The sequence below is a fragment of the Saccopteryx leptura genome, chromosome 7 (assembly GCF_036850995.1).
Source record: "Saccopteryx leptura isolate mSacLep1 chromosome 7, mSacLep1_pri_phased_curated, whole genome shotgun sequence".
Taxonomy (NCBI): Eukaryota; Metazoa; Chordata; class Mammalia; order Chiroptera; family Emballonuridae; genus Saccopteryx; species Saccopteryx leptura.
In genome coordinates, this window is record NC_089509.1 from 31915474 (window position 1) to 31941831 (window position 26358).

Sequence of the window (26358 nt, forward strand, 5' to 3'; positions counted from 1 at the left end):
TACATACTAATAATAACATTTGCTCAAAGCAGTAGCACAATATTACTCATTCTAAAATAACTCCTGTTGCAAGAACCCAAATTCCCATTCGTTGCAGTACCCAAATAATTCCAAAACCTTCATAGCAATTTTTGGGGGGTTTTTATACAGAAAAGGAATTTAAAAGCATTTGTTGTCTATCTCCTATTGTGCTGGTTAGGGGATAATGGCAACAGGTGGACCTAAGTCCTGGGATATGAGACAGTGGGGTGTATGGCCTGCCAAATTTAGATAACTCAATTTTAACAGCCCCATTCACCCATACGGAGAAAAAAGCTGAAAGCTGGGGCAGGGACAAGGGCAAGCATGGGTAACAACTGTAGATTTTCTTCTCTGGGGTCATTAGCTATGTTTATATTTCTATAGCATAACTGCATTCAAAGCTAGCATGGTTATTTTTGCCTTTGCCTCATCACTCAGTGCAAAAGGGCAAAGGTGAGGGCCTATAAATTCGCACAGCTGCTGGCTGGGAGAGGCATTTGGAAAACAGTTCAGTATTATCGGCATTTATGTCACAGAAAGAATTGTTCTTGGAGGAACATTTTCTCCCCCTCAACTAAGAGAGCACACAGGCTCCTGCAAAACCTTCCCAAGTTAAAGCAAAGCACAATTTCTAGTTCTGTGCCAGCCAGAGGTATGCAAAGATTTTCTCAGCAGGAAGTCACTGATAGACATCACATGAATATTTAAACAATGGGAAGCCAGCAAAAAGATTCTTTCACGCTGCAGGATGATAGTGACTTCTGAAATTATCACAATTATCATTCCATTATTGCAAAACAAATGACCTGATTTATTATGCTCTGCCCCGGCTCATCTCTGGATCTCTTCCTGATATATTACACACCCGGTTACTTAAGCATTCTACACAAACAGCATTTGTATCGACTACTTCATTAATATTTTGATTATTATAAATCTCAGGAACTCAATCCACATCCTAGACTAGAGTCAGCTCTCCCCAGGCTCTTTCCCTGAAGAAGATGATCAGAGAATTTTAGAGTGGGCTGTGATGATGTAGTCCATGAAATTCTGGAAAATGAGGTAGCTCATTAAATAACTCTCTTCAAGGCAGAAATGCTCCTCACTTATATCTCATGGCAGAAAAGGCCAACAGTTCTTGAATCAGCAGGAAAAAAAGTTTACATTAAAAAAAAATCTAGGCAGAAATTTTAATCTCTAGCAGTGCCATATGTGAAATCTTAAAAAAAAAAAAATTAAAGAATTTTCCTGGTTGTTTTCCCTTTAAGAAGTAAAGATGAAGGGAATAAATCATGGAGGCACATAACAGTTAGCAGTTAAGTAACATAGGACAATACTAAAGTCAGGTCTTGCAATCCTCTTCTCTTTTAGATCCCTCTACAACATAAGACAGCTCCATGTGATTACCGACCCACCTGTAAGGCAGGGCAAATTTGTTGACCTTCTTAGCAAAACTTAGCACAGAGGAGTTGTATCCCACCAGAGACACAGCAGGGCAGGAGAGAAATCTGAAGACAAAACTCAAACAACACATTTGGCAAAAAGCAGATCATGGCAACATGCATGTTGCAATGAAACAGCTGATGAGCCATGAGTCCAATTACCACTTCTTCCACTGGAACATTATCACAGTTTAAAGTGCTTGAAAAAGAGTACGTCTGCAATACACTAATGACTTTAAATGGGCTTGTGTCAGGCTGCCGGTTAAAAAGAATACTTAAAGCATTTTCCATGTGCTATGAAATGACTTCGCACAAGATCGTAAACTTTACCTGTCCCACAACAACTTGAGTCAGCCCTTGCTTCCCTCCATTTGGGTGTGCTCTCTGCTCAGGAGGCATGCAACTATCATCTCCCTCAAGGTGAATCTAAAATTGGTTGGTTGTTCCAGGTAAAATGCCAATGAAAACCTTGGATGAATTCTCCTGGCAACACCCCTCCCACTTCTGTTGTTATACATTTTTCCCTCATACTCTATCTTCCCTTAATAAAAGAGAATCAAGGAGCAAGTGTAAAATTATCAATTCTCCAAAAGCATCTGAACTTGTGGGACCTTGTGAAGTTTCTTGAACGTTATTCAGAACATCATACAAAAATGATCAACACATGGGCCTTATCCCCCTCAAGGAGATGAGAACATTGGATAGATACAGAAATCAAGAGGATTCAGGGTAATTCATTTGAAGAAGGCCACTAATATCTAATTTATTTAACACAAACTTGACTGTTATTAGAGAACTCAGAACTGTATCCAGCAGGCAAGGAGAAAGGAGCTAGGAGGGAATGTCATGTTGTCATTGGAGGAGAAAATCAGACCACCACTCAAGAGCCATTCAAATAAAGGTTAGAAAGATGATAATAACTTCTAGCCCTCTCCCAGCTTCGACCCCAGAAATGCACATAGGAGGAGGAGCCCGAGAATGGGGGAAATTTGACAACTTGGTGTATTCTCATCACGGTAGACCATCGGTATTGAGGTGAAATGCTCAGGAAGGAGCTGTTTCCATACACAACATTAAGGAAACCATGTCATGGACACAGCTAACTCAGACTGGGACCAAGGGCTTGGCGGATCTGAGCTGGAGGGAACACTGCCTGCCCTGTTCTTTTCATCCCCTGCACGGAAGGGTACGTCCTCATCTCAGACAAATGATGCTGTGAACAGCCATAATTAGCCACAAGCCTCTCTAATCAAACAGACAAACTCTCACTGAAAGAAATAAGAGAAATGCTTTTATTTCCTTTTGTATTGAAAGGGGCACCAAGTAAGATCATGAGTAAACAAAAAATAAAACTGAATCTTTTGCAATATAGCAGCATTAGTTTGTAAAATATCTACTCTGGGATTGTTTTTCTAACCAGAAGTTTTTAAAATGGATGTTTTATTTCCCTATCAGTCATCAGTGACAAGCCTAGAACTTTTAAGGCATTAAACAGCCAAGCAAGGGAACTAAAAAAGAGAGAGAGAAGTAGGGGAGGTGGGGAAGAAAAAGAAACAATGGCAGCACTGTAGCAGTGTACACGTTTAAACCGTTCGAGGAAAGCATTCTGGTGCATTATAAGTACCTTGCAAGATTGATCTAACTTTTTTTGACTGTGAAAAATTCTCAGTATTCTATTATAATCTTCTATTGTCTAAATCAGACACATCTCTTACCACAAAACAAGTTGTAATTGGCCTTTGGCAGCACAACTGGAATAACTCAAGGAGTGATTTTGGCAGACATTACTTAACATTCTCCCATTATACCTTCCAGGATGTTAGTTTTATTTTCTTATTTACTTGGATCCAAAAGGATTTCTTTTTAATTAAGGGATAAAGATGTTTTCTTGTTCATCTTGAATTTCTTTGGTCCACTTGCAAGTCATAATGATACTAAAAAAGTATTTCCACCATTTTGAATCTAAATCATAACTTAAAGACAAAAGATATGACCCTTCATTGCTATAAACCAAGGTCTCCATCTGCATAAACTCTAGTCTAAAAATGGCAATAAATTCTAATTAATAGACATATTTTCAAAGAGCTTGCAAAATCTAAAGGGTGGTACTTTTGTAACCAGATATGTGAGAAGAGCCAATATTTGTACTGATATGATATATTATTAATGTGATATTATATGAATTAATTGCTTTTTGCCTTATGTGCCTGCTCCATTGATTTTTAACATTCAGAGAGGTATCTTAAAGAGAAGAAAGAGCTCTGGCCCCATTCTAGATTGAATGAATCAGAGTTTCAAGAAGTTGTGAATGTTTGGGAGAAATTATAAAGTCCCACAAGTAATGCCCAAACAAGACAGAGAACTACAAGTCTACCCTGGCCTTCAGGAAGAAGGTCTTCTACATTGTAAGAAGCAAATGGATTTTCTGTCTCTTCAAGGTTCCAAGCAGAGTGATGGGGACAGGTTTAAGTTGTCATAGCAAAAAATACTACCTACAGCTCTAAGAGATGGCACAACACAGGTGGTCTAAACAATTTTGAGGTTTCTCCACATACAATAGAATATTACCCAAATATTTTTCCCAGTTTTGTCTATTTTACTATCCTTTTAAATAGGAACTCCAAATGTTTTCTCCAACCTTGACCACTTCTATGACTCAACAGAATATGTCCATTCTGGGCACATCATCTATTTTACAGAGCAGTGCTCTGGGTAGACAATTTGTTTAAGAATTTCACCTTGCAGATAGGTTAACTGACAGAGAATAGGAGAGCATCAGAGTATAAAACTGTCAAATGAAATCATTTTAAATTGATGAGTTCCCAGAACATAAAATCTATTGCACCCCTCACAATTTCCCAATTATATTAAAGTTTGAAGAAGAAAAATCTAGAAATAAAAAAATTAAATCCACTGACTATATGATAACAGGGTGATATAGAGTTATACTGAGTTAAGCTTAAATAGACAAGAGGAAGGAAGCCATTCTACAAAATAATAACCCTCTCTGACATCACCAATGAAGGAATATATCAATACTCTAGTTAATTTGATAACAAAGCACAATAAAATCTAAGACAAAGTGATCTTTTTGCTTATTTAACAATCAAGGATGAGTACCTTCTATGTGTTGAGTATTGGGTTAAGCATTTGGTTAGTATTAGTTCATTTAATTAATGCTCAGAGAAATTCTATGACATATTCACTATTAGTAGTCCTACTTTACAAATGACAAAAATGAGACATAAAATATTAAGTAACTTACCATAGACATATCATCAGTATGTGGCAGAGGAAGGATGCAAAGCAAGGCAGTCTAGCCCCAGAGTCCATAAAGTTAAACCCATGGTCTACCATCTCTTATCTGTTACCAAAAAACTGTATGGCAGAGAAAATGTATGGTTTCTCCCAAAAGCTTATTTCATTTTCTTCTTCTACCAAGTTGCGACATTTTCTTACCTCCCCATTCTCCTATCAAAGCTTCTACATCTAATATTTAATTTCCTGAGAGTCTTGATGTCTACTGGTTCATAGAATCTATACCAAGGATTAACAAATAAAAATAGCTTAATATTTGACCTCTTAAAGATTGTGAGTTTCCACTGAATCACAAGATGCTAATAATGCTTTACTAAAAAAGTAGTTCCTGTGGGATTCTGGCCACTGATGGTAAGCACCTTTGGAGAGGAATTCTTATCTCATTCATACATGTAGTTTCAGAACCCAGCCCAGTTCCTGGGACAGAACTCATTCCTAATATAAATTTATAGGATTGTAAAAGCAGGCCAGGATTTCCTGCAACCAACTCACATGTGCCAACTTTACCTAAAAAGGCTAGCTGGCCCACCTATTATGAGCTCTCATGGCTTCTTTGGACTTAATCTAAAATACCTCAAAAATGGGACATGTTGGCTAAGAATCTTTTTTTTTTCTTCTAAAAGTGGGTCACACATGTTATGTAGGTGGATTGTTATAGGCAGCCACATTCTAGCCAGTCATAGGAAAAGAGATTAGAACATGGGCCCTGGGTGCCAAAAAAGGCAAGTTTTGGTGAGGAGATACCTAGGAAAGGTCTTAATCATAGGTCATTGCTTAGGTGTGCCAAGCCTAGGGTAACATGGAATCCTGGTTCCTCAGGAGAACCTACAAGTTAAAAAAGCAATGCTTACCTGACCAGATGATGGTACAGTAGAAAGATTGTTGGCCTGGGACTCTGAGGACCCAGGTTCAAAACCCCAAGGTAACCAGCTTGAGTGCAGGCTCACCAGCTTGAATGTAGGATCACTGCCTTGAGCATAGGATCATAGATATGACCCTATGGTCACTGGTTTTAGTACAAACGTCACTGGCTTGAAGCCCAAGGTTGCTGGCTTGAGCCCAAGGTCACTGGTTTGAGCAAAGGGTCACTGTCTTGGCTGTAGCCCCTTAGTCATATGAGAAAGCAATCAAACCACTAAGGTGTTACAACTATGAACTGATGTTTCTCATTTCTCTCCTTTCCTGTCTGTAAAGCCAGTAGCCAAGGCCACCATCACAGCAGCCTGGCCCATGCAGGTTCGCATTGGATTCAGACAGTCGGTAAAGAAACAATGGAGCCAAAAGCTGGTGAGCCATCATTTTTAATCCTAGCTTGTACCCGGCGGGCAAGTAAAAACACACACTGGGCTCCAAAACCCACTCACATTCAGTGCTCACAAAGCTACTGACTTATCCAAGTTTCCTAGAATCAAAGGTTTCTAGCTCATCAGACTTATTCACCTCTGTTCCTCATCTCCTTCCTTTTCCCTGCACAAACTGCACAAACTGGCTTCTCACGCAACACTCCGCCATCTTGGCTGCTTCTCCTGGCCTCTTCCACGTGGCCTTTCTCTGCTCTCTGCTCTCTAATGCTAATCTCAGGAACCAAGGGAGCAAGCTCCCGTTCTGCCCACATTTTATAGTGTAGAAATCAAAACCTTTAATCCAATATACAAAATAGGGAAGTCTCTAATACAAAGTCACTTATCTGGGGCATGATGGGATTACACCACCCCACATCAAAAAGGGTGGGAAAAACTTAATCCCAAAACCAAGCCCCAGGCTACAAGGATTCTGCCTGCCTATAGCCTGCCCCCAACACACATTAATATCACCTGGGCAACAGCTTCCACGTGGGCAGCACCATCTTTAACAAAGTGAGCATAATATTTTATCTGCCCAATACTGTCCATTTGTCCCTGTCTGTCTCTCTCACAAAAAGAAAGGAAGGAAGGAAGGAAGGAAGGAAGGAAGGAAGGAAGGAAGGAAGGAAGGAAGGAAGGAAGGAAGGAAGGAAGGAAGGAAAATGTTTGCTGAAAGCAAAGGGATCTAAAATGGAAAATGACTTTGTAGCTTCACAGATTTGCCTAGGGATATGTTATAGAAAAGTTGCCAAGATAGCACAAAATGATGGTTCTTTCATCATGTTCTTCTTACAGTGTGACATTGACACTATCAAAAGGTGAGCCCGTGTTTCTTCCCCTTAAATATGGGGAAGTCTGAGACCACAGTGGAAGTGATACTATGTGACTTCCAAGTCAAGGTCATAAAGGATGATACAACTTCTGCCTTGTCCTTCTGAGACACTAACACTTGGAACTAGGATATTAGGAAGCCCAGAAACCACATGGAGATGTCACATAGAGATGTTCCAGCCAACAGCCCAGCTGAGGTCCCAGCTGACAGCTAGTATCAACTACCAAATATGTGGATGGGGAAGCCTTCAGGATGCCTTCTGCTGCAGCCACCATCTGACTTCAATCACATGAGGCACTCCAAGAAAAAATCATCTAAATGAAACCAATCAACTCTCAGAACCATGAGAGATAATAATAAAATAGTTGTCTTAGGTCATTAAGTGTTGGGGTGATTTGTTATGCAGCACTAGTTACTGAAACACCCAGCCTGGAAAGAGGCCCAGGAGCCACTTTCTGGAAACATGAGGATAAAGGCTCAATGAAGAACTGGGTTTTCTCAATAAGAGAAAGAGCTCAAGCCAATTTAGAAACTGGGTGGGACCAGCTGAGTCACAGTAACCAGAATGACTCCTTTTCCCTTTCTATAAGATAAGAAGCTGTAAAACCTCCCTTGAGAGCTCACTGAGCCTGCCCAGAGAGAAGCCACCTCACAGATGATTAGAATGTAAGTGGATAACGAGCCATTTGAATTATCTGCTCTAGTTCAAACACATGCTGTTGCCAATATGCTGTGGCAGCCAGCTAACATCTGAGCATCTTTAATTTAAATTGCATATACTTAACTTGAAATGGCATCTATACTCTAAAACTAAGAATTTACTGTACCATCATCAGATCATAGGAGAAATCATCTTTTCAGGAATTTCCTAAATTTGCCTTTTTACTGCACTCTTATATGGTAACAGCTTAAGGCCTGATGGCTCCCAAATCAAATGTTTCAGAGTATGAGATATAACTCCTATTCCAATCAGTTTGTTAATACACATGCTGTTTCCTGTCTATATATGTGAATGGAATAGATCTCAGCAGCTTTAGGTCTTATTCCCTTATAAACACCAAATTCATATTTGTAACCTTAAATAATAGACACATTCATAAAGCCAATGTTTAACTTATCGAGCTTTATCAGAAACAAAATTTTCAAGGCAAAAACTCCAAAGGAAGCAGGGAAAAAAATTAAAAACAGGCTTACAATAGAAATGTGAGCCTGTACGCTAAATTAAAAAAAAATTAATATAACATTTGTGGAGCCCAAATTCTAGACTCAGGATAAAAACAAACAAAAAGCAACTATCCAAAAACATGTATTCTACCTGGTCATATCACATTGACTATTTAAAAGCAGATTGAGAAATTGTCATATTAAAATGGCTTATTTTCAGCTATCCCATCATCCTACTTGACTGCTGCTGTATTTTTAACATTGCAGACCGTCTAACATCCCCTTATCCTCATCCCAAAGCCTCTTTTTCTGTTGGGTTTTTACGACATGTTATTCCCCCTTCTCTTCTTTCCTCTTGGGAGGCATTTCCTAGAATCTGGATGATCCTTGTTCAGTCACTCACTAGCTATATGACTTTTTACCAACAATTATCTAAGCCTCAGTTTCTGCATGTGTAAAATAGAGATGATAATAACGTTTCACACAAAGAGGCAGTGGTGATTTAATGGAAGAATGCATAGAAATGACTAGGTACATAATTAATACTTAGTAAGTGTTAATTATTATTTAAACGTGTCTTAGTGGTTCTTAGTGTCTTGTTCTCTACTGGCCCCTGTAAAGTTGGGTTCCACAAGGATCTGTTCTCAGCTTCTGTTTACTTCCTCTGAACTACCTCATCCCCTTCCACAGCATCAATCACCTTTGATCTGTCAATGATTCTCCAGCCCCGACCTTTCTACAGACCTTTATTTATATGTGATCATTGCCCTCTTCTTTCAATGGAACCAAGTCATGGCTACTTTGTGTGTCTAGATCTAGAGGGCAGTTCACATACATTAGAGGTCCTTGAAATAGCCTGCCTATAAATACCTCCATCTATGGGCTATCAGTCAAGAGACGCTGAGCCAGAAGGCCCTCATGGCCATCTGTTTTAGGAGACAAAGGTTAAGATTTAAGATTTGAGACCAACTGTTGGGCAGATAAAATATATTATGCTCACTTTGTTAAAGATGGCGCTGCCCACGTGGAAGCCCGTCACCAAGGTGATGATATTAATTGCCCTTCTTTCTCGGGATGGGCGTGATTATATTAATGTGTGTTGGGGGCGGGCTATGGGCAAGCAGGATCCTTGTATCCTGGGGGTTGGTTTTAGGACTAAGCCTTTCCCACCCTTGTTGATGAGGGGTAGTGCACTCTCATGAGGAATCCCATTATGCCTCAGATAAGTGACTTTGTATCAGAGACTTCCTTGTTTGTATATTAGATTAAAAGTTTTGGTTTCTACACTATAAAGTGGGGCAGACTGAGAGCTTGCTCTCTCTTGGTTCCTGGGATTGGTATTAGAGAGGAGAGAAGAGTAAGGCCACATGGAGGAGGCCAGGAGAAGCAGCCAAGATGGCGGAGTGTTGAAGGAGAAGCCAGTTTGTGCAGAGTTTGTGCAGAGAGGAGATGGGGAACAGAGGTGAATGAGACTGGTGAGATTAGAAACCTTTGATTCTAGAAAACTCGGATAAGTCAGTGGCTTTGTGAGCACTGAATGAGTGGTTTTGGAGCCTAGTGTGTGTTTTTACTTGCCCACAGGGTACAAGCTAGGATTAAAGCTAATGGCCCACCAGTTCTTGGCTCTGTTGTTTCATTACCATCTGTACGAATCCAATGCGAACCTGCATGTGAATGGCCATGATGGTGGCTCCTGGCCATACACCAGCCCTGTGACAAGCTAACAGACTAAGCAAGCCCTTCTACTGTATGTCCTGCTATGCTGAGTTTACAAGTTCTAATACAGTCTTCACCTGTCTCCACCCAGCTCTTTGCCCTGGGAAACCTGCAGGAACTACAGCAAGGGACACCCATGCCTTCTGGCTTCTAGTTGGTTTAGCTAATGGGAACCTCTGGCAGGATATTGAAGAGAGGAGAAAGGAAGTTTGGCATATTTATTCCTTTGGCTCCTCCCTGTGATGTCACCTTTCTGTACTAATTTCAATACTCAAGTAAATATCACAGCTTCGTTGATGTCCAAGGCCTCATGTTACCAGCCCTGGGACATGTCACTAAACATGCCTACACTTTTGAACAGTTTCTTCTTTAACTCTCCAGAAATGATCCCAGTTTCAGTGCATCATCTGTCTTCTGCTAGAATCCTGACTAAAACACCTGCCTGTTTAGTATCATTGCCTTTCCTTTAAAAAAAAAAAAAAAAGGAAAGAGAAAATTGACTAAAAAAATATCATAAATACAATAAAACTATGCTACAAAAAAGGAAAAATTACTTTATAATCTCATCACATTATTAGAATGTTGAGCTATTGCTCTGCAGTATTTCTGATACATATTTAACAGTTGTAACTTAAGTATTTATAAAAGTATATTTTGTTTTTTATTTAATATTATAAAATTAGAACTTTTCATTTTGCTAAATAATCTTTACAAACTTCATCTTGAAAAGCTGAATAATATTCTATTAAGAAAATGTGTTCCAATTTGCTTGATTTTTCTCATATTAATGAACATTTGGCATACCCTTTCAAATGACCTTTCTAATGCATACATTCACAACTACCATCACACATATGGTGATTTCCTTTCCATTTCTCTACTAGTTTTGCTACAGGGAAGTTTTTTAAATTTGCATATGCTCCTTAAACAAAAGGCTTTGTGTTCCCTGAGGTCTCTCTTTTGGAAAAGCTTTTCTAGTCTTGTGCAATGGAAAGCACAATGGATTTGAAGTCAGAAGTCCTTGGTTCAAAGCCCAGACCTTTTGATGCAGTCTCTATGACTATACTTCTTTAAAGAAGTTAAACAGTTGATCTCTAAGGCCCCTTCAAGTCTAATAAGCTCTACAAATGATTCACTCTAGTGTCACAACCATAAAGATAAGGACAGTGGGAAGATCATGAATCTTGAGTTTGGAAGCATGAGGTCGTAGAGATCATCTGGTTGATAGTGCATTTTGTCCTTGTTCTTAATCAGCATTCTGGGAATTCCCCTTCTTGCATCTGAGGAAGCAGAGCCCAACAGAGTCCCTGTGACTTTCTAAGTCACAAACAGACCATTAGTTATGGAGCCAGCACTCTGCCTACTCTTGGTGACTCCTGGTTTAGTGTCGTGTTTGATTCTTCCAGTATATACCCTGAGGACAGCATTTAAATAGCTACAGACCTGCCTTACTCACTAAGATATTACTCCTTGACCTGCAAGATCATGTTTTTGTTTTTGTTTTTGTCCTACAATTATTTAACCTTCCTCACTGTGCTTTTGTATCAGATAATATCACTGTTTGAAACAAATGAAGATTGTCCACATAACTTTTTCCAATGCCCAAAGAACTTGGAGATGGAAGTGAAACATTTGAGGCTAAAATGGTGGGTGGTGGAATAAAAGCTAAGAGTAAACAAAATAGAGTTGAACATTGAAATTAAGCTAATAGACAGTGGTACCTCAAATCCACCACTGTCCAGCCCTGCAGACGCTCTGAATCATCAGCACCGATCTGATAAGTATGCCATCCACACAGCTTTGCTAAGGAACTGTCTCGTCCATTATCTCATTTTCTTCTCACAACAGCCCCTTGAAGTAATTATAGCAAGATTTCCAACTGAACAGTTAAAGACACAGAGAAGTAAAATGACCTTCCATGGTACAAATTTTTTTGCATGAGATTTGGTTGCCCTAACCAGAAATTAGGCAAAGTGGAAAAGCACTCTAACTTCAGACCATCTAGCTGTCTCAAGGGAGGTTCCTCAGATCATAGCAGGGCAACTCGAATCTACCAATCTCTACACATTATTCCTAAAATAGCTCACAAATTCAGTGCCTACCATAGGGCATTGACAAAATGGGAAGGTAGAACAGAATACTTGGTGAATACTTGGTGCCTCCCCCACTTTGTTGAACTACAGTGTTAGAGCCAGAGTGGCCCAGAAAACACTGAATTCAACTTCTTTGACCTTGTTTTCTGCATTTTCTGTCTTTCCTGCCCAAACAGCCCCTCAATCCCATATGCTAATGTCCAGGGTCCCTCAGAGACATTGATAGCATCTCATCATTTTCACCTCTCTTGTCCTAAGACTAATGTCATTTAAAAGAAGAAATCCTGCCAATGAATGAAGATAGCACATCCCTCAGAGATTTACCCAATAGCCATTCTCCCTTCTTCCTGATAATAGCACCCCAGTTTGTTAGATAAGTCATGATTGTACTAGATCATTTTCTTCTTTCATATCCACAACTTCCCAAACTCTCTTATATGTGACTAATTCTACCCCGTGAGAGATAGGAGGCTGTGTGTTAAGAGGAAATTCTTTTGGCTCTCACTGTTTGGTTCCTTGGTTTTGACATAGTGTGAGAACTTAATGCTTCACCTGACCTGTGGTGACGCACTGGATAAAGTGTCCATCTGGAATGCTGAGGTTGCCAGTTTGAAACGCTGGGCTTGCCTGGTCAAGGCACATATGGGTGTTGATGCTTCCTGCTCCTCCCTCCTTCTCTCTCTTTCTTCTATCTAAAATTAATAAATAAAGTCTTTAAAAACAAAGCAAACAAACCAAAAAAAAAAACTTAATGCTTGAAGCCATGGCCACTATTTTGCCACTATAAGATGAGAGTTACAAAGATAAATAGCCAATGTCATGAGGGTGATAATCCAGAAAGGCTGGATAAGGCTTTAGAGTATCTCTGAGCAGGTAAACCAAGCTTCAGCTGACCTATATTCCAAACCCTTGTATATAACAAATGTTCTTTGGTTGAAAGCATGGCTAGATGGCTTTTTGATTCTTACAGCTAAATAAATTCTCATGTATATGCCCTTCTAGGTAACACATGCAATTTGACATGGGTTACAATGTCTCATAACCTAAAAGATTAACTAAGGAGCACTGAGGCATAATAAGTAGTTTTTGAGTAAAGACACCATCTACATGTCCACCAGAAGTGCCCATGTACGCCTTTCTTTCAGAGCTGCCAATAAGTTGGGTTTTTTTTAAGATAAAAAAGGAAACACACCCCCATTAGAGAACATTGTCATCACAATAGTTAATATCAAAGCAGAAAAAAAGCAGAGTCCTCTGTTTTTAACCTTCAAAAGACTTATATGCTAATTTCCCCAAAATAAAGAGCTGTCTATTTCCCAAACAAGTCATTTGTAAAAGCTGAATAGAATACATTCTAATGACAAGGCCAACACCATCACTACCAGCAAAAGGCAAGTGTCTTATTTATTCATTAGAAGCCAACAGGTCCTGCCCTGGCCAGATAGTTTTCTTGGTTGGAGCATAATCCCAAAGTCAGTTCCCCCATCAGGGTACATACACAAATGGATCAATGTTCCTCTTTCTCTCCACTCCCTTCCTCTCTCACTAAAATCAATAAATTTTTTTTTAGCTAACAGTTCCAGAGAGGCCAACATGCTTCATTATCTTTTATGAATTTACCTAAGAATTTTCAGCATCTATCAGGGGTCCCCAAACTTTTTACACAGGGGGGGCCAGTTCACTGTCCCTCGGACCATTTGGAGGGCTGCCACATACAGTGCTCCTCTCACTGACCACCAATGAAAGAGGTGCCCCTTACGGAAGTGCAGCAGGGGGATGGATGGCCTCAGGGGAACACATGCGGCCCACAGGACCATAGTTTGGGGACACCTGATAGACTGTTCTGTCTTTATTAAGTTTTTAAGTGATACAAGTTGTTATTCTTTCTTTCACTAATAGATACCTCCATTTGTGAGAGGCTCGTGTAAAACCATGTCCTTACTAAGAGGTAAGCCTGTGAGTATAGAGAGTTTCAGAATGCTGGAGAGCACCCATTCAAAATTTCTTCCATTGGTTACCCAGAACAGAGATTGATAAATAGCCTAGGTTCTAGGGCTACATTTTATGTCCATTATTTGAAATGTATTTTTCTCTTTTTATGGGCTCCGTCATACTTTTTATGGAATGTGGATCACTTGCTATATTTTACTATAGTAATATATGGGCATTTCTCACATCAGCTATAGAGGACAAGATTTGGGGGCATAAAGATTGTCTTTTTAATTTTTTTGACCCACCAGTATTCAGACAAAAGACTTTTACAGTACTTTTTATTTAAATTAAAAATTAATTAGGCATCATTTCCTCTACAGCACACATTTGTATCTACTATCGAGGAGAGCATGGCAAAATACCTGAGTACAGTCCCTCCAGGAGCAAATGAAGAGAAAATTTTCTCAAAAAATATTTACTATTCTTAAGTTTAATATTGAGGTGAAATTTCTCTCTAAACACAGTTATAACTATTTAAGGGCTCAAGTTTTACAATCCCATTCCAAAGGGGAAATAACTTATAAATTGGTTTCAGATTTAGATTCTATTGTTAATCCGCAGTTTTGGAGTTATAATAAAGTCATGTGATCTTTGCACATTACAGCAGCTGTTTTTGGTTTTTGCCTTGTTTCCTCATTAAACTCTTGCCCTGACTACATCAATCTTGTCTTATTTGTTGTTTTCTACTCCTGTAGGCTGAAGCATTTTATTCTTCACCTTTTTCCTGACTACTTTCTTGATACCTTTATCATATGCTTTTCCTCCCACCTGGAAGACTTTGACATCAAGTCCTCCCCCTATTGACAGAGAGACTGAGAGTATTCTTCAGCCAATCTAGTATTCAACCCCCAGTGGTATACTCACTTCTTTTGCAAGCCTGGCTGTAACTCTTATTCCTCAATTCCTCAGGACACACGTCTCTTTCTCTTCAGTTTCTTAAGGAAAAATTGCATGTGACCCCCCCTTTTTTTAACCTCTATGTACAACTGTTGGTTGTGTTTCTTCCTTGTAGAAGTTGGTGTTGCATCTTCTGATAACTTTGTCACTCCTTACATAACCCTTATAGGCTGTCAACTTAGCAGATACTGAAGTCTAAATGTAAAGAAGAAACAGTTAAACATGCATGGTAGGCTATTTTTCCAGTTGTGGACTACATTTGCTGTAATCTAGTCATACTTCTTCTATGACATTTCTGTAATGAAATGATCGCTGCAGGTGTTAATGTATGGCGATTGAAAAGATGTAGAGAGGAGACTGGAAATATCTGGGCCCCATTCTGTGCTAATCAATAAAACAAATATCTGAAAGTACACAGTAAATAACTTCTTCGAGATGTTCTACAATTAAATAAAGAAAATTGGTCATTTAAATTACCACCTTTAAAAAAATAGATCTAGCTAAGGCCAGTAAAAAATTCATTATATGTCCAGCCAACCCTACAAAGGATAAAGAGAAATATAAAAAGATCAGAGGCCTTAAGTAGTTACAGATTAGTTGAAAGGTAATGAATGTTTAAGGAGAATTCAAATGAGGACAAACATATTCTGCTCGCACACTTTGAACCTCCCGCCTATGGTGCCAAGCTGAAGCCAGCTATGTGAGCCGGCAGGCCCCACTTTCTCAGGCATTCTACCTTTCTCCTTGAATACTGAGGAAAACCCAACAGTCCCCAGCTTGCTCTCTAAAAAGATATTTTGCACTTCAGAAAGTCGGTTCATATCTGATAGTGGGCAGCCCTAGTGTCTTATTTCGTGGATTTACAGTTGAACATGAAAATGCTTTTCACCTACATGATTTTCAAACTTCCCAGTTCCCATAGTGTATTGTGTACAACAGGCCTACATCTTGTCAGAGGGAGGAAAATAACTCCCAGATGGACTCAATGGAAGACCAACAGCAGACAGACCGCACCTTGGAGTATCAGTGAACAATTCAGACTTCTGCTTCATGCTCTTGTTCTTGAGGACTTTCTTATTTTGTGCTTTCTCCAGGACAAGTGCATAGCACTTGACTTTTATATAGAAAACCACTGACTCCTGTTATCTGCCAGTTGAAAAATCCCTTGCTCATCTGCCCTAATCCTTCTTTCATTCTGAATACTGTAAACAAAATTAAATGAAGTTATATAAACAAACAACATCACCAAAGAAACCTCTCCAGCTATAATAGATGGACCCAATCCATCTCGGTAGATAATATCTCATAAATAATTCATCACCATTACTTTAACCCAGAGCCTTTGTATTTTGCACATCTAAGTGAAGAACCATTAGTGAGCTTTATGCATTGCACTGTGTAAATTATCCTGGGTCTGTCACTGCCCAGAAAATAGGAAAATAGCACTGATATTTTTTGCAGTTGGGGTAAGGTCTATTCTAATTATTTCTATGCTGAATCTTGTATCTTGACAAGAGCTTTAGGTTATCAAACAGAACCAGATTCAATTCCAAACCTGATCTGGGCCTTTCCTTTAATACTTAGAAATGGAGCATATGTCTCAGTTAATACCTTAACAAAAATAAAGAATTTTTATTCCATAGGCTTTATAAATATTTTATGTTTGATAGGAGAGTTAATTGTAATAAATGCTTAAAATGCAGCCTAAGGAGATATCTGAGTTTTCAAACACAGTCCTCCACTACCTTAGAAATATACCTCAAACTAATAATCCCATTTACCTGGTGAAGGTACAAAACAAAAACAAGACTTCTAAGGCAATCTTACCTTGACTCAGCTGCTGAATAAGGAAGCAATTGGCTCCAAATAATTCTAGGTCTTACTCCAGGTCTCAAGGTACTGGCTAAGCCTTTATTAAGGCAGATTACCACCCCTGCATTGTGAAGCGGGGTGTCAAATTCAAAGGATACTATAGTAATGGTGTCACATAGGATGAAAGAAGTAAGTAAAGAGGTAGCTAAAAAGTACATGTTAGGGCTGTGAGGCTAGCACACACTTCTAGCAGAAGGGAGAGGTCAAGTGGGAGGTCTTGGGCTCCCAGTCTATGTTTCTCCAATTCCTCCCCATGTATCTGGTGATCAAGCATTGCCAAACACTGAGGCTAAGAATGCCCATGCCCCAAGCTTTACCACTTTCACCAAAACTTACTTCTGCTCTGTTCCATTTTCTCCAGCACAGCAAAGACAGTGCTAGCTATTCATTAATCCTTCCATACTGCAGTTTGTGGCTGCTGACTCTTTTTTCTTTTCCTTTTAATTTATTGTGCTGACATGGTTTCAAGGGTCCCACTCAATATAACACCCTCTACGCCCTGCATTGCGGCCCCCCAGGCTCCATGCAAAGCCTTTTTCCATTCCCATTTCCCCCCCTTTGTCCCCACCACCCCCTTCCCTCTGGCTGTTGCTACCCTGTTGTCTGTGTGTATGTATTATGTGTATATGATTTTGGCTAACCTTTCACCTTCTTTGATCCAGTTCTTAATAATCTTGTTTCTTGTGGTTCGTCTACCCTAGGAATGAGGAATGCAGGAAAAGATCTTCCAGATCTCCCCAGAGTCAGAGGACTGTTAAGGGCACATCATCTCAGAAGGACGACATATTCTGGCATCACATTATTTGCAATTTAAATTAAGACTATGTCAGACACGGATTGTGGAACAGAATGTGACCTGGTCATCAAAGTCTCTTGTTGGACTTATGATGATAAAATATGCAAAAATATTATATACAAAATGTACCTGAATATGACCAGGTTAAATAACAAGAAACTATCAAGAAAGAGAAAAGTTATCAAAATAATGAAGGAAGAGAGATAAAGGCCTGTGATTTACCCTGGAGCAAATGAATAAATGTTTGAAAATGCGAACACCAAGAGGAAAAATACAAATGTTTTAAAGCAGGTTGAAGGTTGACTTTTGCCCCAGTTCTGAGCCCTGTTGATAAATAAAATAAAAGTGGCTAATTAGCATGAGTCGATCCTTAACAGCATATCACCCTATGAGTCATTTTATGGTGTTTTTAACAAGCAAGGTCATTAATACAAGGCAACACAAACTAAATAAATAAGTTAGACATGAGCCTACTGCACAAGGATTGGGGTTCCTTTGCATGACCTTTGAAAGAAACAGCCCCTTGGCATAATTGATTACCAATGAGAGTGAAGTAAGTTGGAAACTCTCTTCTCATTCTGTAAAGGAAAGTAATACATTGGGTCATAACAGAGCAAGATAGAGAGATGGAGGTTGCTCGCCCTGTATACATTCACCCCTTCTCCTCCTTTGTTTGCTAAATCCCGAGTTTAACTGCAGAGCCAGCCCAAAGCCCTGATCAGAAGGAGGGGGCTTCTCTCTGACCCTTGCTGGTGGCACTGGCAGGAAAAAAGTAGCACTGTGCCCATACAATAACAATGCAAAACTTTGCCTGTAAAGATGTCTTAGGCTCATTTTGAAAACTTAACTAAAAGAAAAACAATTGTGAGTGAGTTAATTTTTACTCATTGCTCTGTGGAATAGTAGTTAAGTTACATCCTGGATTCTGAAATATCTATGTTCAAATTGAAGTTCTAGCCATTCATTGAAAACCTTGGGCCTCAGTTTTCACATCTATAGAATGGATGTAATAATATCATCTACCTTACAGGATGGATAATTAAATAAAATAATGGTTTTCAAGCACTTAGCCTGAGGCTGGTCTGATATATACTAAGTGTTCAATAAGTCCTGATTATTACTATTAATATTATCCTTGTATTGTTACTATAAAAGCAGCAGATTATGATGAGAATACGTACCTTGTCTGCCAGTCACTTTTTTCTAGAAAGTGGTGAAAAAAATTGACTAATGTCTCTATTCCTTCAGTTACCTTGATCAAACCAATTACTTTAAGTAAGACAAAGGCCAATGGGTGAAATAGTCAATAAAGTAAAGAGACCAAGGACCTTATCATAATGATCATCAGAGACCAGGTTTCATAGCTTGTTTAAGCTAGGTAGGTAAACAGAACTACCTGCAAAAAAATATCTCCAACATTTCATTCCAATAAGATTAGCTTATATTTAAAGATTACACAATTACTATAGCTTTGGAAGACATTATCATTTAGAGAAACTGGGTAAAGTGTTCACAGATTCCTCTGTATCATTTCTCATTTACTGCATATAAATATATAATTATTTCAAAATAAATTTCATAATTTAAAAATACTTGACCCAGAGCATGGCCTCAAAATGTTTGATTCAAAAGGAAACTGGGAGACAAATCATATGGCCCAATCCTTTTCTGACAGATTGGAAAGCTGAGAACTAGAGAGACTCAACTTTTTAGCTGGTTAGTAGCTTCTAGTCAGAGCTTTTTCACAACTCAATGTTGTTTCTGTATCAGTATGTATTGTGTCCTCTGCCATTTGCTCAACCTGTTCACAATACTCATAATTCATGTGAGAGAATGAAACTACAAAAGGACCTTATTATTATTTTAAAAGTTTATAAGTCTATATTTCTACACAGTTCTAACATAGGGTTTGTAAGTTTCTTAGGGCTGCTTTAACATAATATCACAAACTGGGCAGCTTAAAACAATAGGAATTTATTATCTCAGAGATTTGGAGACTGGAAGTCTGAAATCAATGTCTTAGCAGGGCCATGCTGGCTCTGAAACTTATAGGGGAGAATCCTGCCTTGCCTTTGTCTAGTGCCTATAGTCCTAGGTGTTCTCTGGCTTACATATATGCATCACTCCAATTCTTCGTCTCCACAGAGCATTCTTCTCTGGTCTTTACATCATCTTCCTACTGTCAGTGTCTGTGTCTGTGTACAAACTTACTCTTTTTAGAAAGACACCAGGCCCTGGCCGGTTGGCTCAGTAGATAGAGAATCATCCCTGCTTGCGGAAGTCCTGGGTTCTAACCCTGGTCAGGGTACTTCTGAGAAGCAATGCTTCTCCCCCTCTCCCACTTCTCTTTCTCTTCCCCTCCCATAGCCAGTGGCATAATTGGTTCGAGGGTGGCCCCAGGCACTGAGGATAGCTCCACCAGTTCAAGCACAGCACCACAGCCTCTGGTGCTAAAAATAGTTTGGTTGATTTCAGCATCAGCCTCGGGCAAGGGATGCCAGGTGAATCTCAGTCAGGGTGCATGCGGGAGTCTCTCACTATCTCCCCTCATCTCATTAAAAAAAAAAAAAAAAAAAAAGACACCAGTCATATTAAATTAAGACCCATCCTAAAGACCACATTTTAAAATGATTACCTCTGTAAAGACCCTATTTCCAAATAAGGTCACATCCTAGAACTTCAACATATCTTTTGGGGAAGGGGACACAGTTGAACTCAAAACAGTACACAATCAGTGCACAATAGGTATTTGATCACTACTAACAAAAGAAAGAAAGTCATTGACATTAGAAACCAAGGAAACCACAGGTACTAACTAAGTCATGAAGATATGAACAGATTATTGAATTCATTCAATATAACAGAGTAGTTTTAAAGGAGCTTATATTGTCAGTGTTAGACTTTCCAAACCTGTAGACAATTTTTATAAAAATTTATTCAAGTCAAACACAGGATAGCATGGAAGCACATTCTCAACAGACTGAGATAAATGCTTCCAAGAGTAACAGTCTGCAGTTCTTTTCATGCATTTGAAATTAAGAAGGAAAAGTAAGGGAAAGGAACACTGTATTAAGGTGGAAGAAAGCAAGGAGTCAATGGGATTATAGGATAGTTTAAACCATGTGGTCACCTATTTGCAGGATGGATCTTAAATGAGGCATTTCAAAGATGTGTTAACCTAGATGCCCAGAAACAATGGCTTGGGCTTGCTTAAGGCAAAGATAAAACTTTTACTAAAGCAGTTATATGCCTGGTGCATGACCACCCACCATGATCTGATGCCTGGTGCATGACTACCTACCATGACCTGCCCAGTTAGAAATTTATGATCAGATCTGAGGTACTTCCCATAGAATCCCTTGTTTTGGTCCACAATATACAAAAGAGGAGAGATAGCTGAGTGACCCGTTCATGAAGAGCTATATGGAAACTTAGACATTACCCCATAGGCAGCTCACAGTGATTGGCTAGAGGTTGTTCCAAAGTTGTTTATTGAACTCAGAATGAAAGCCAAATAAGACATGGTGCCTGCCTTCGGGCCTCATTGGCATACAGAGGTGATCATGAGCAAATCATTACAGTTCAGTGTGTATTCTTGGGAGCCAAGGGAATGCTGTATCCACAGTATCTTGGTGGCATAGCTTACAGCAGTTTGCTAAATTATTTCAATGTGTCAACCTGTTATTTTGTTCATTAATGCAGATTCAATAATAAAAACAACAAAGATAATAGTAACTAGATTGTTTGGCAAGCACTGTGATAAGCACTTTGATATATTATGTCATTTCATCCACATCACAATGCTCTGAGTTGTGTACTGTTGTCATCTCATTCTACAGATGAAGAAAGCAAGGCTTAAAGAGCTTAAAGTTACAGATCTAGGAAGAGATAGAACTGGGATTTGAGTCCAGATGCACAAGATTTCTAAGTCCTGAATCTTACCTATTACACTAAGTTGTTAATTGATGAGCTTTCCAATTATGTTTGTGCTATAATACTAGAGGTTAGTGGTAATTTTTTAAAGTAAATCATTATCCTTTCATCACAAGAGGCAAAGCTTATAAAAATGCTGATCAAGTGAATTCAAGAGCAGTGTGTTTGTCAATGGCCATTAATCAGTCTATAATCAATGTGTAAACTCTTTGCTAAACAATTAACTTTGGAAAATGTGTAAACAAGACAATTTTGGTTATGGCAGATATTAGCTAATAGATGTGGATATACTACATTAGGAACCAGCAAACCACCCTCCATTTAATTATATTTGTATTATATACCTATTGTATATGTAATGAACTTCCTTAGAAATCAGCCCCCTGGGACCTTCAGGTAATTGAGAATCTTTTCTTTCTGCCTGATTCATGAAATAATTAGTCTCACTAAGAATAAATGGAAAATCTAGTTGAAAGTGCAATTGTAAGACAGCAGGTTACAAATAAATGATTAATAAAATTCTTTTGGCTTCAAATAACTGATTTGTATTTGATGCATCAGTAGTTTTGGAATGGATGATCCAATTCATAGAATTTTACCTTCATAATCCTATTTAGGAACCTGTGGAACACTCCAAACCTGTTTGCATATGTGGAGTTCATACACACACACACACACACACACACACACACACACATTCATACATGGGAGAGGGATCACAGCTTCATCAAATTCTTTTTAGGGTCTATATATAACAAGAAAGTTCAAAAATCAAATACCTTTTAACATGAATAAGTCAAAAATGAATAAATCAAGGCTCAGAGATATTAGGGTATTTCATGAAGTCTTTTGTGGAAAATCTAGAACAAGAGCCCCCTGCTTCTCATCTCCTATCCTAAAAGTGTAATAAACCGTGGACCTGACATGAATATGGTCCATAAACCACTAGAGACAAGGATCAATATCTAAGAAAACAAACATTGTCCTATCACTCCACATTGCAGTCTGATATTTCCAATCGTTCACAGCATGTGGAAGTGCCACTTTAGGCCATACACTCTAAGGTAAATGTTTAAAGTCTAACAAGCATTTATGTATTTATACTTTAAAAGATATTAATCCTTCAAGTACTCTAGTGGTATTATATTCCAATGGAATGTAAAAGCAGCCCTCTTTTTCCTCCCTCTCTCCCCCACTGCTCTGACCCTGCTGCATGATTGGCCACATCCACCAGCAGCAAAGGTACAACCCAATCACTACAGAAAAACCCTAGGCTGCTATTTGGAATATAATTGCCCAGCACCCCACAGAGAATGCATTCTCCAAAGTGCCAGCAAAGCTGTTCCATTGAGACCAGGCAGAGAACTCTGAAGGCTAATGTGGAGGATAAACAATAAACTTTTATTTTTCTGAGTGGAAATAGAATTTCCCCAAAATAAGGACTCAAATCTCATCTTCATTTTCATATTAGTCTTAGACTAAGCCTACATTTTCCAGCCCAATTTATGCAACTGTGGGATTTTGAGCAAAATCCAAACACTCAATCTTTCTGATTCATTGAGAATCTTACTGGCTCATGACTGGAGTTTCCAATTCCCATTGAACCCTAAATACACCACTCTTCCAAGCAGCCTGCAGCCCTACTTTTGATTTTCTTAAATCCACTGTTTGTCAGCCTCAAAATAGCAAAGGAAGCAGAGAGACCAAGTCTCCCTTTCCTGGCTCCACCAACTCCACTCTTACTATCTTGTGTTGACCCAAGGGATTAATTAACACAAGGGATCAGTCAACTGCATTGCCAGAGGGGTTGTGCTGCAACTTGTCCTTTCCAATACAACTTCATGGGTTTACATTTCTACAGGGTGGCTTCCACTTGCCTATATTGGAGCAGGATAAAGTGTGATCTACACTTGCTTCCAGGATTGCCAAATACCTATGGTTATTGCTTAGATACTGCAAATTGACAAGAGGACGTTCTGGGTGTTTGTATTTTAAGTGAAAAGGAAATATATGTGCTGTTTGCTGTCATGACAGTGAGGGAGCTTTGATGACATAAATGTCTCCAGAAAGATGAGTGAATTGGCTCTTTCTAAGAGCAGGGCTGCCAAGAAACTAAGGGAGTGGGGGTGGTGTCAGCTTCAGGGAAACACAGTCTGGCCTACAAATTAGGAATATCACTTTCCCTTATATCTTTACTTTAGAAATTGATTTTTATATTAAAAGGGACAGATTGATAGAACATTCAATTAACATACCTCATCTTTATCTCTTTTGATTCAAATTAACCCTGTTTGAAAGCTCTGGGCACTCCTGAAAATGAGTTTAACAAATTATTTGAAAGTTTGTAATATCTGATTAGAATCAGATCATTGTATTCTTTTTATTGTAAGGATAAAAATATTTAATTGGATTTTGAAGAGATGAGGATGAAGAAAGGAGTTAATTTTTTGGAAAGAAAAGTATGCCATTTTCAAAATAATAGAAATGTCTTTACACTGCTGAGCACCTTAAAGTCACTTCACACTCACAAGACAAAAAACAAACTCAAGATTTTCTGTTCTCACCTCAGTTTTCTTATTATCTTAAACAATTTAATTGGGACCGGATAGTTAAGAAATCAGTCATTCATTCACAAATATTTATTGAGCACCTACTAAGTGCCTCACAGTAACAGAAAAGAAACAGACTAAGCATTCCTCATTCAGCTGACACAAGAGATAAACAATAAGTAAATGAATATGGGCTATATTTTCATATACGTTGCTATAAAGATATATAAAGCAGAGTAATGGGGTAAACAGCCACAGGTGCTTAGACAGTTAACATAGGATGATGAGGGGACTCCTTTCTGAAGAGGTAACTTTTAAGTAAAACCTATATGACTGAGACAGTGATGCCACATGAACACCTGGGTCAGAGCATTCCAAGCAAAGGAACAACTAGCAATATAAAGGCCATTGGATAAAGTTACTTTCAGGGAGACTAGTGTGGCTGATACACAGGGAATTTGGATGGTAGGGAAAAGGTCAGGGAGGTAATCAAGGACCCAGACATGTAGCTTTTTGTAAACCATGGTAAAGATGAATTTAATTCTAAGTATTATTGAAAACTATTAGAGGGTTTTGAGGAGAATGACATAATCTACTTTATATTTTGCAAGCATTCCAACCAACAGAAATTTAAATCCCTTTTAATTTTCTCCCATTTTTATCTCTCATCTTTGGTTCACAAATTCAGTTGATTCTTCTTTATGTACCCATTGTTTTCTTTCCAACCCCATCGTAGATTTTACCTGCATTTCCATATATGTGGACCATCCCAACAGACTGCTAGCTAGTATTCCAGCCCCAGTTTCTCCAAGGTTCACTTTAAGGACCAAATTGATCTTCCACAGATACCAACCTGTTCGTGCCATTTTCTTGCTTTAGAATAGGAAGCAACTTACTCCCTACAGACCACAAGTTAAAGCTCAAATTTCTCATTCTGTAGGCAAGAACTTCACAATATGGCCCCAATATTATTAATCACTAAAGCCAAAACAAACGAACAAAAAACCCACAAAAAAAAACAAAAAACTAAAAACCAGCTGATCTCCATATCTACCCCTTAACAGGCCTGACCCATTCTTGATCTGCCAAACCTTTCTTCACACGGATTGGTTCTCCTTTTTGTTAGCCATATATATGATTTGTCCTTTGGAACTTAATCCGAAACATGCCCTCTTCTCTGAGGTTCTTCTGAATAATTTCAGTTGAAATGGTCTTTAGTGTGAACATCCAGCCTAAACCTTTTGATATATAGTTTCACATTCTACCTTGAAATACTATGCACTTGTTTTGTATAATTATAGGCTGTATTCACAGTAAAACTGTAAGCTTCTGGGTTCTTAACTACTTCTATTGGCAACTTAATGACTTGCACATATTTACACAGAATCTATCTTCAAGCAATGCTTAGAATCATAAACCATTTAAATGAAAGAAAAGTTAGAGCTTTCCATATCTGGTCCTTCATTTTATGGGTAAAAAATAAATAAACAAACAAACAGACCCAGGGATGTGAAGGGCTCTGCCTAGGTTCACATGCTACTTTCTGGCAGGAACAGAACTCACATAGCTTCCCTGACTCTTTCCAAGACACCTACTGACTGGATCAAAGAATGAATTCCAATAACTTGTCTTACTATTACCACTTTCTAACTATTATGGGTACAAATTTTTATTCTTTTTAAACACCTTTTTATTTTCTTTAAACCACAAGACTGCTGTGGAGTGATCGGATGACCTTCACCAATTATCAAAAACATAATTATTGGGCCCTGGCCAGTTGGCTCAGTGGTAGAGCGTCGGCCTGGCATGCGGAACTCCCGGGTTCGATTCCCGGCCAGGGCACAAAGGAGAGGCGCCCATCTGCTTCTCCACCCCACCCCCTCTCCTTCCTCTCTGCCTCTCTCTTCCCCTCCCGCAGCCGAGGCTCCACTGGAGCAAAGATGGCCCGGGCGCTGGGGATGGCTCCTTGGCCTCTGCCCCAGGCGCTAGAGTGGCTCTGGTCGCGACAGAGCGAGGCCCCGATGGACGGAGCATCGCCCCCTGGTGGGCGTGCCTGGTGGATCCCGGTAGGGCGCATGCGGGAGTCTGTCTGACTGCCTCCCCTTTTCCAGCTTCAGAAAAATACAAAAAACAACAACAACAACAACAAAAAACCCGCCATAATTCTTGGCCCTGGATAGTTAGCTCAGTCAGTTAAAAACATCATCTCAAAACAAGGTTGTAATTTCCATCCCCAGTCAGGGCACACATAGGAAGCAACCAAGAATGTACAACTGAGTGAAACAACAAATGAATGCTTCTGCTCCCCTCTCCTGGCTCTTTTCCTCTTTCTAAAAATCAGTAAGAATTCAGCTCTGACCGTAGCCGGCTGGAGCACCGTCCCTGAGTGC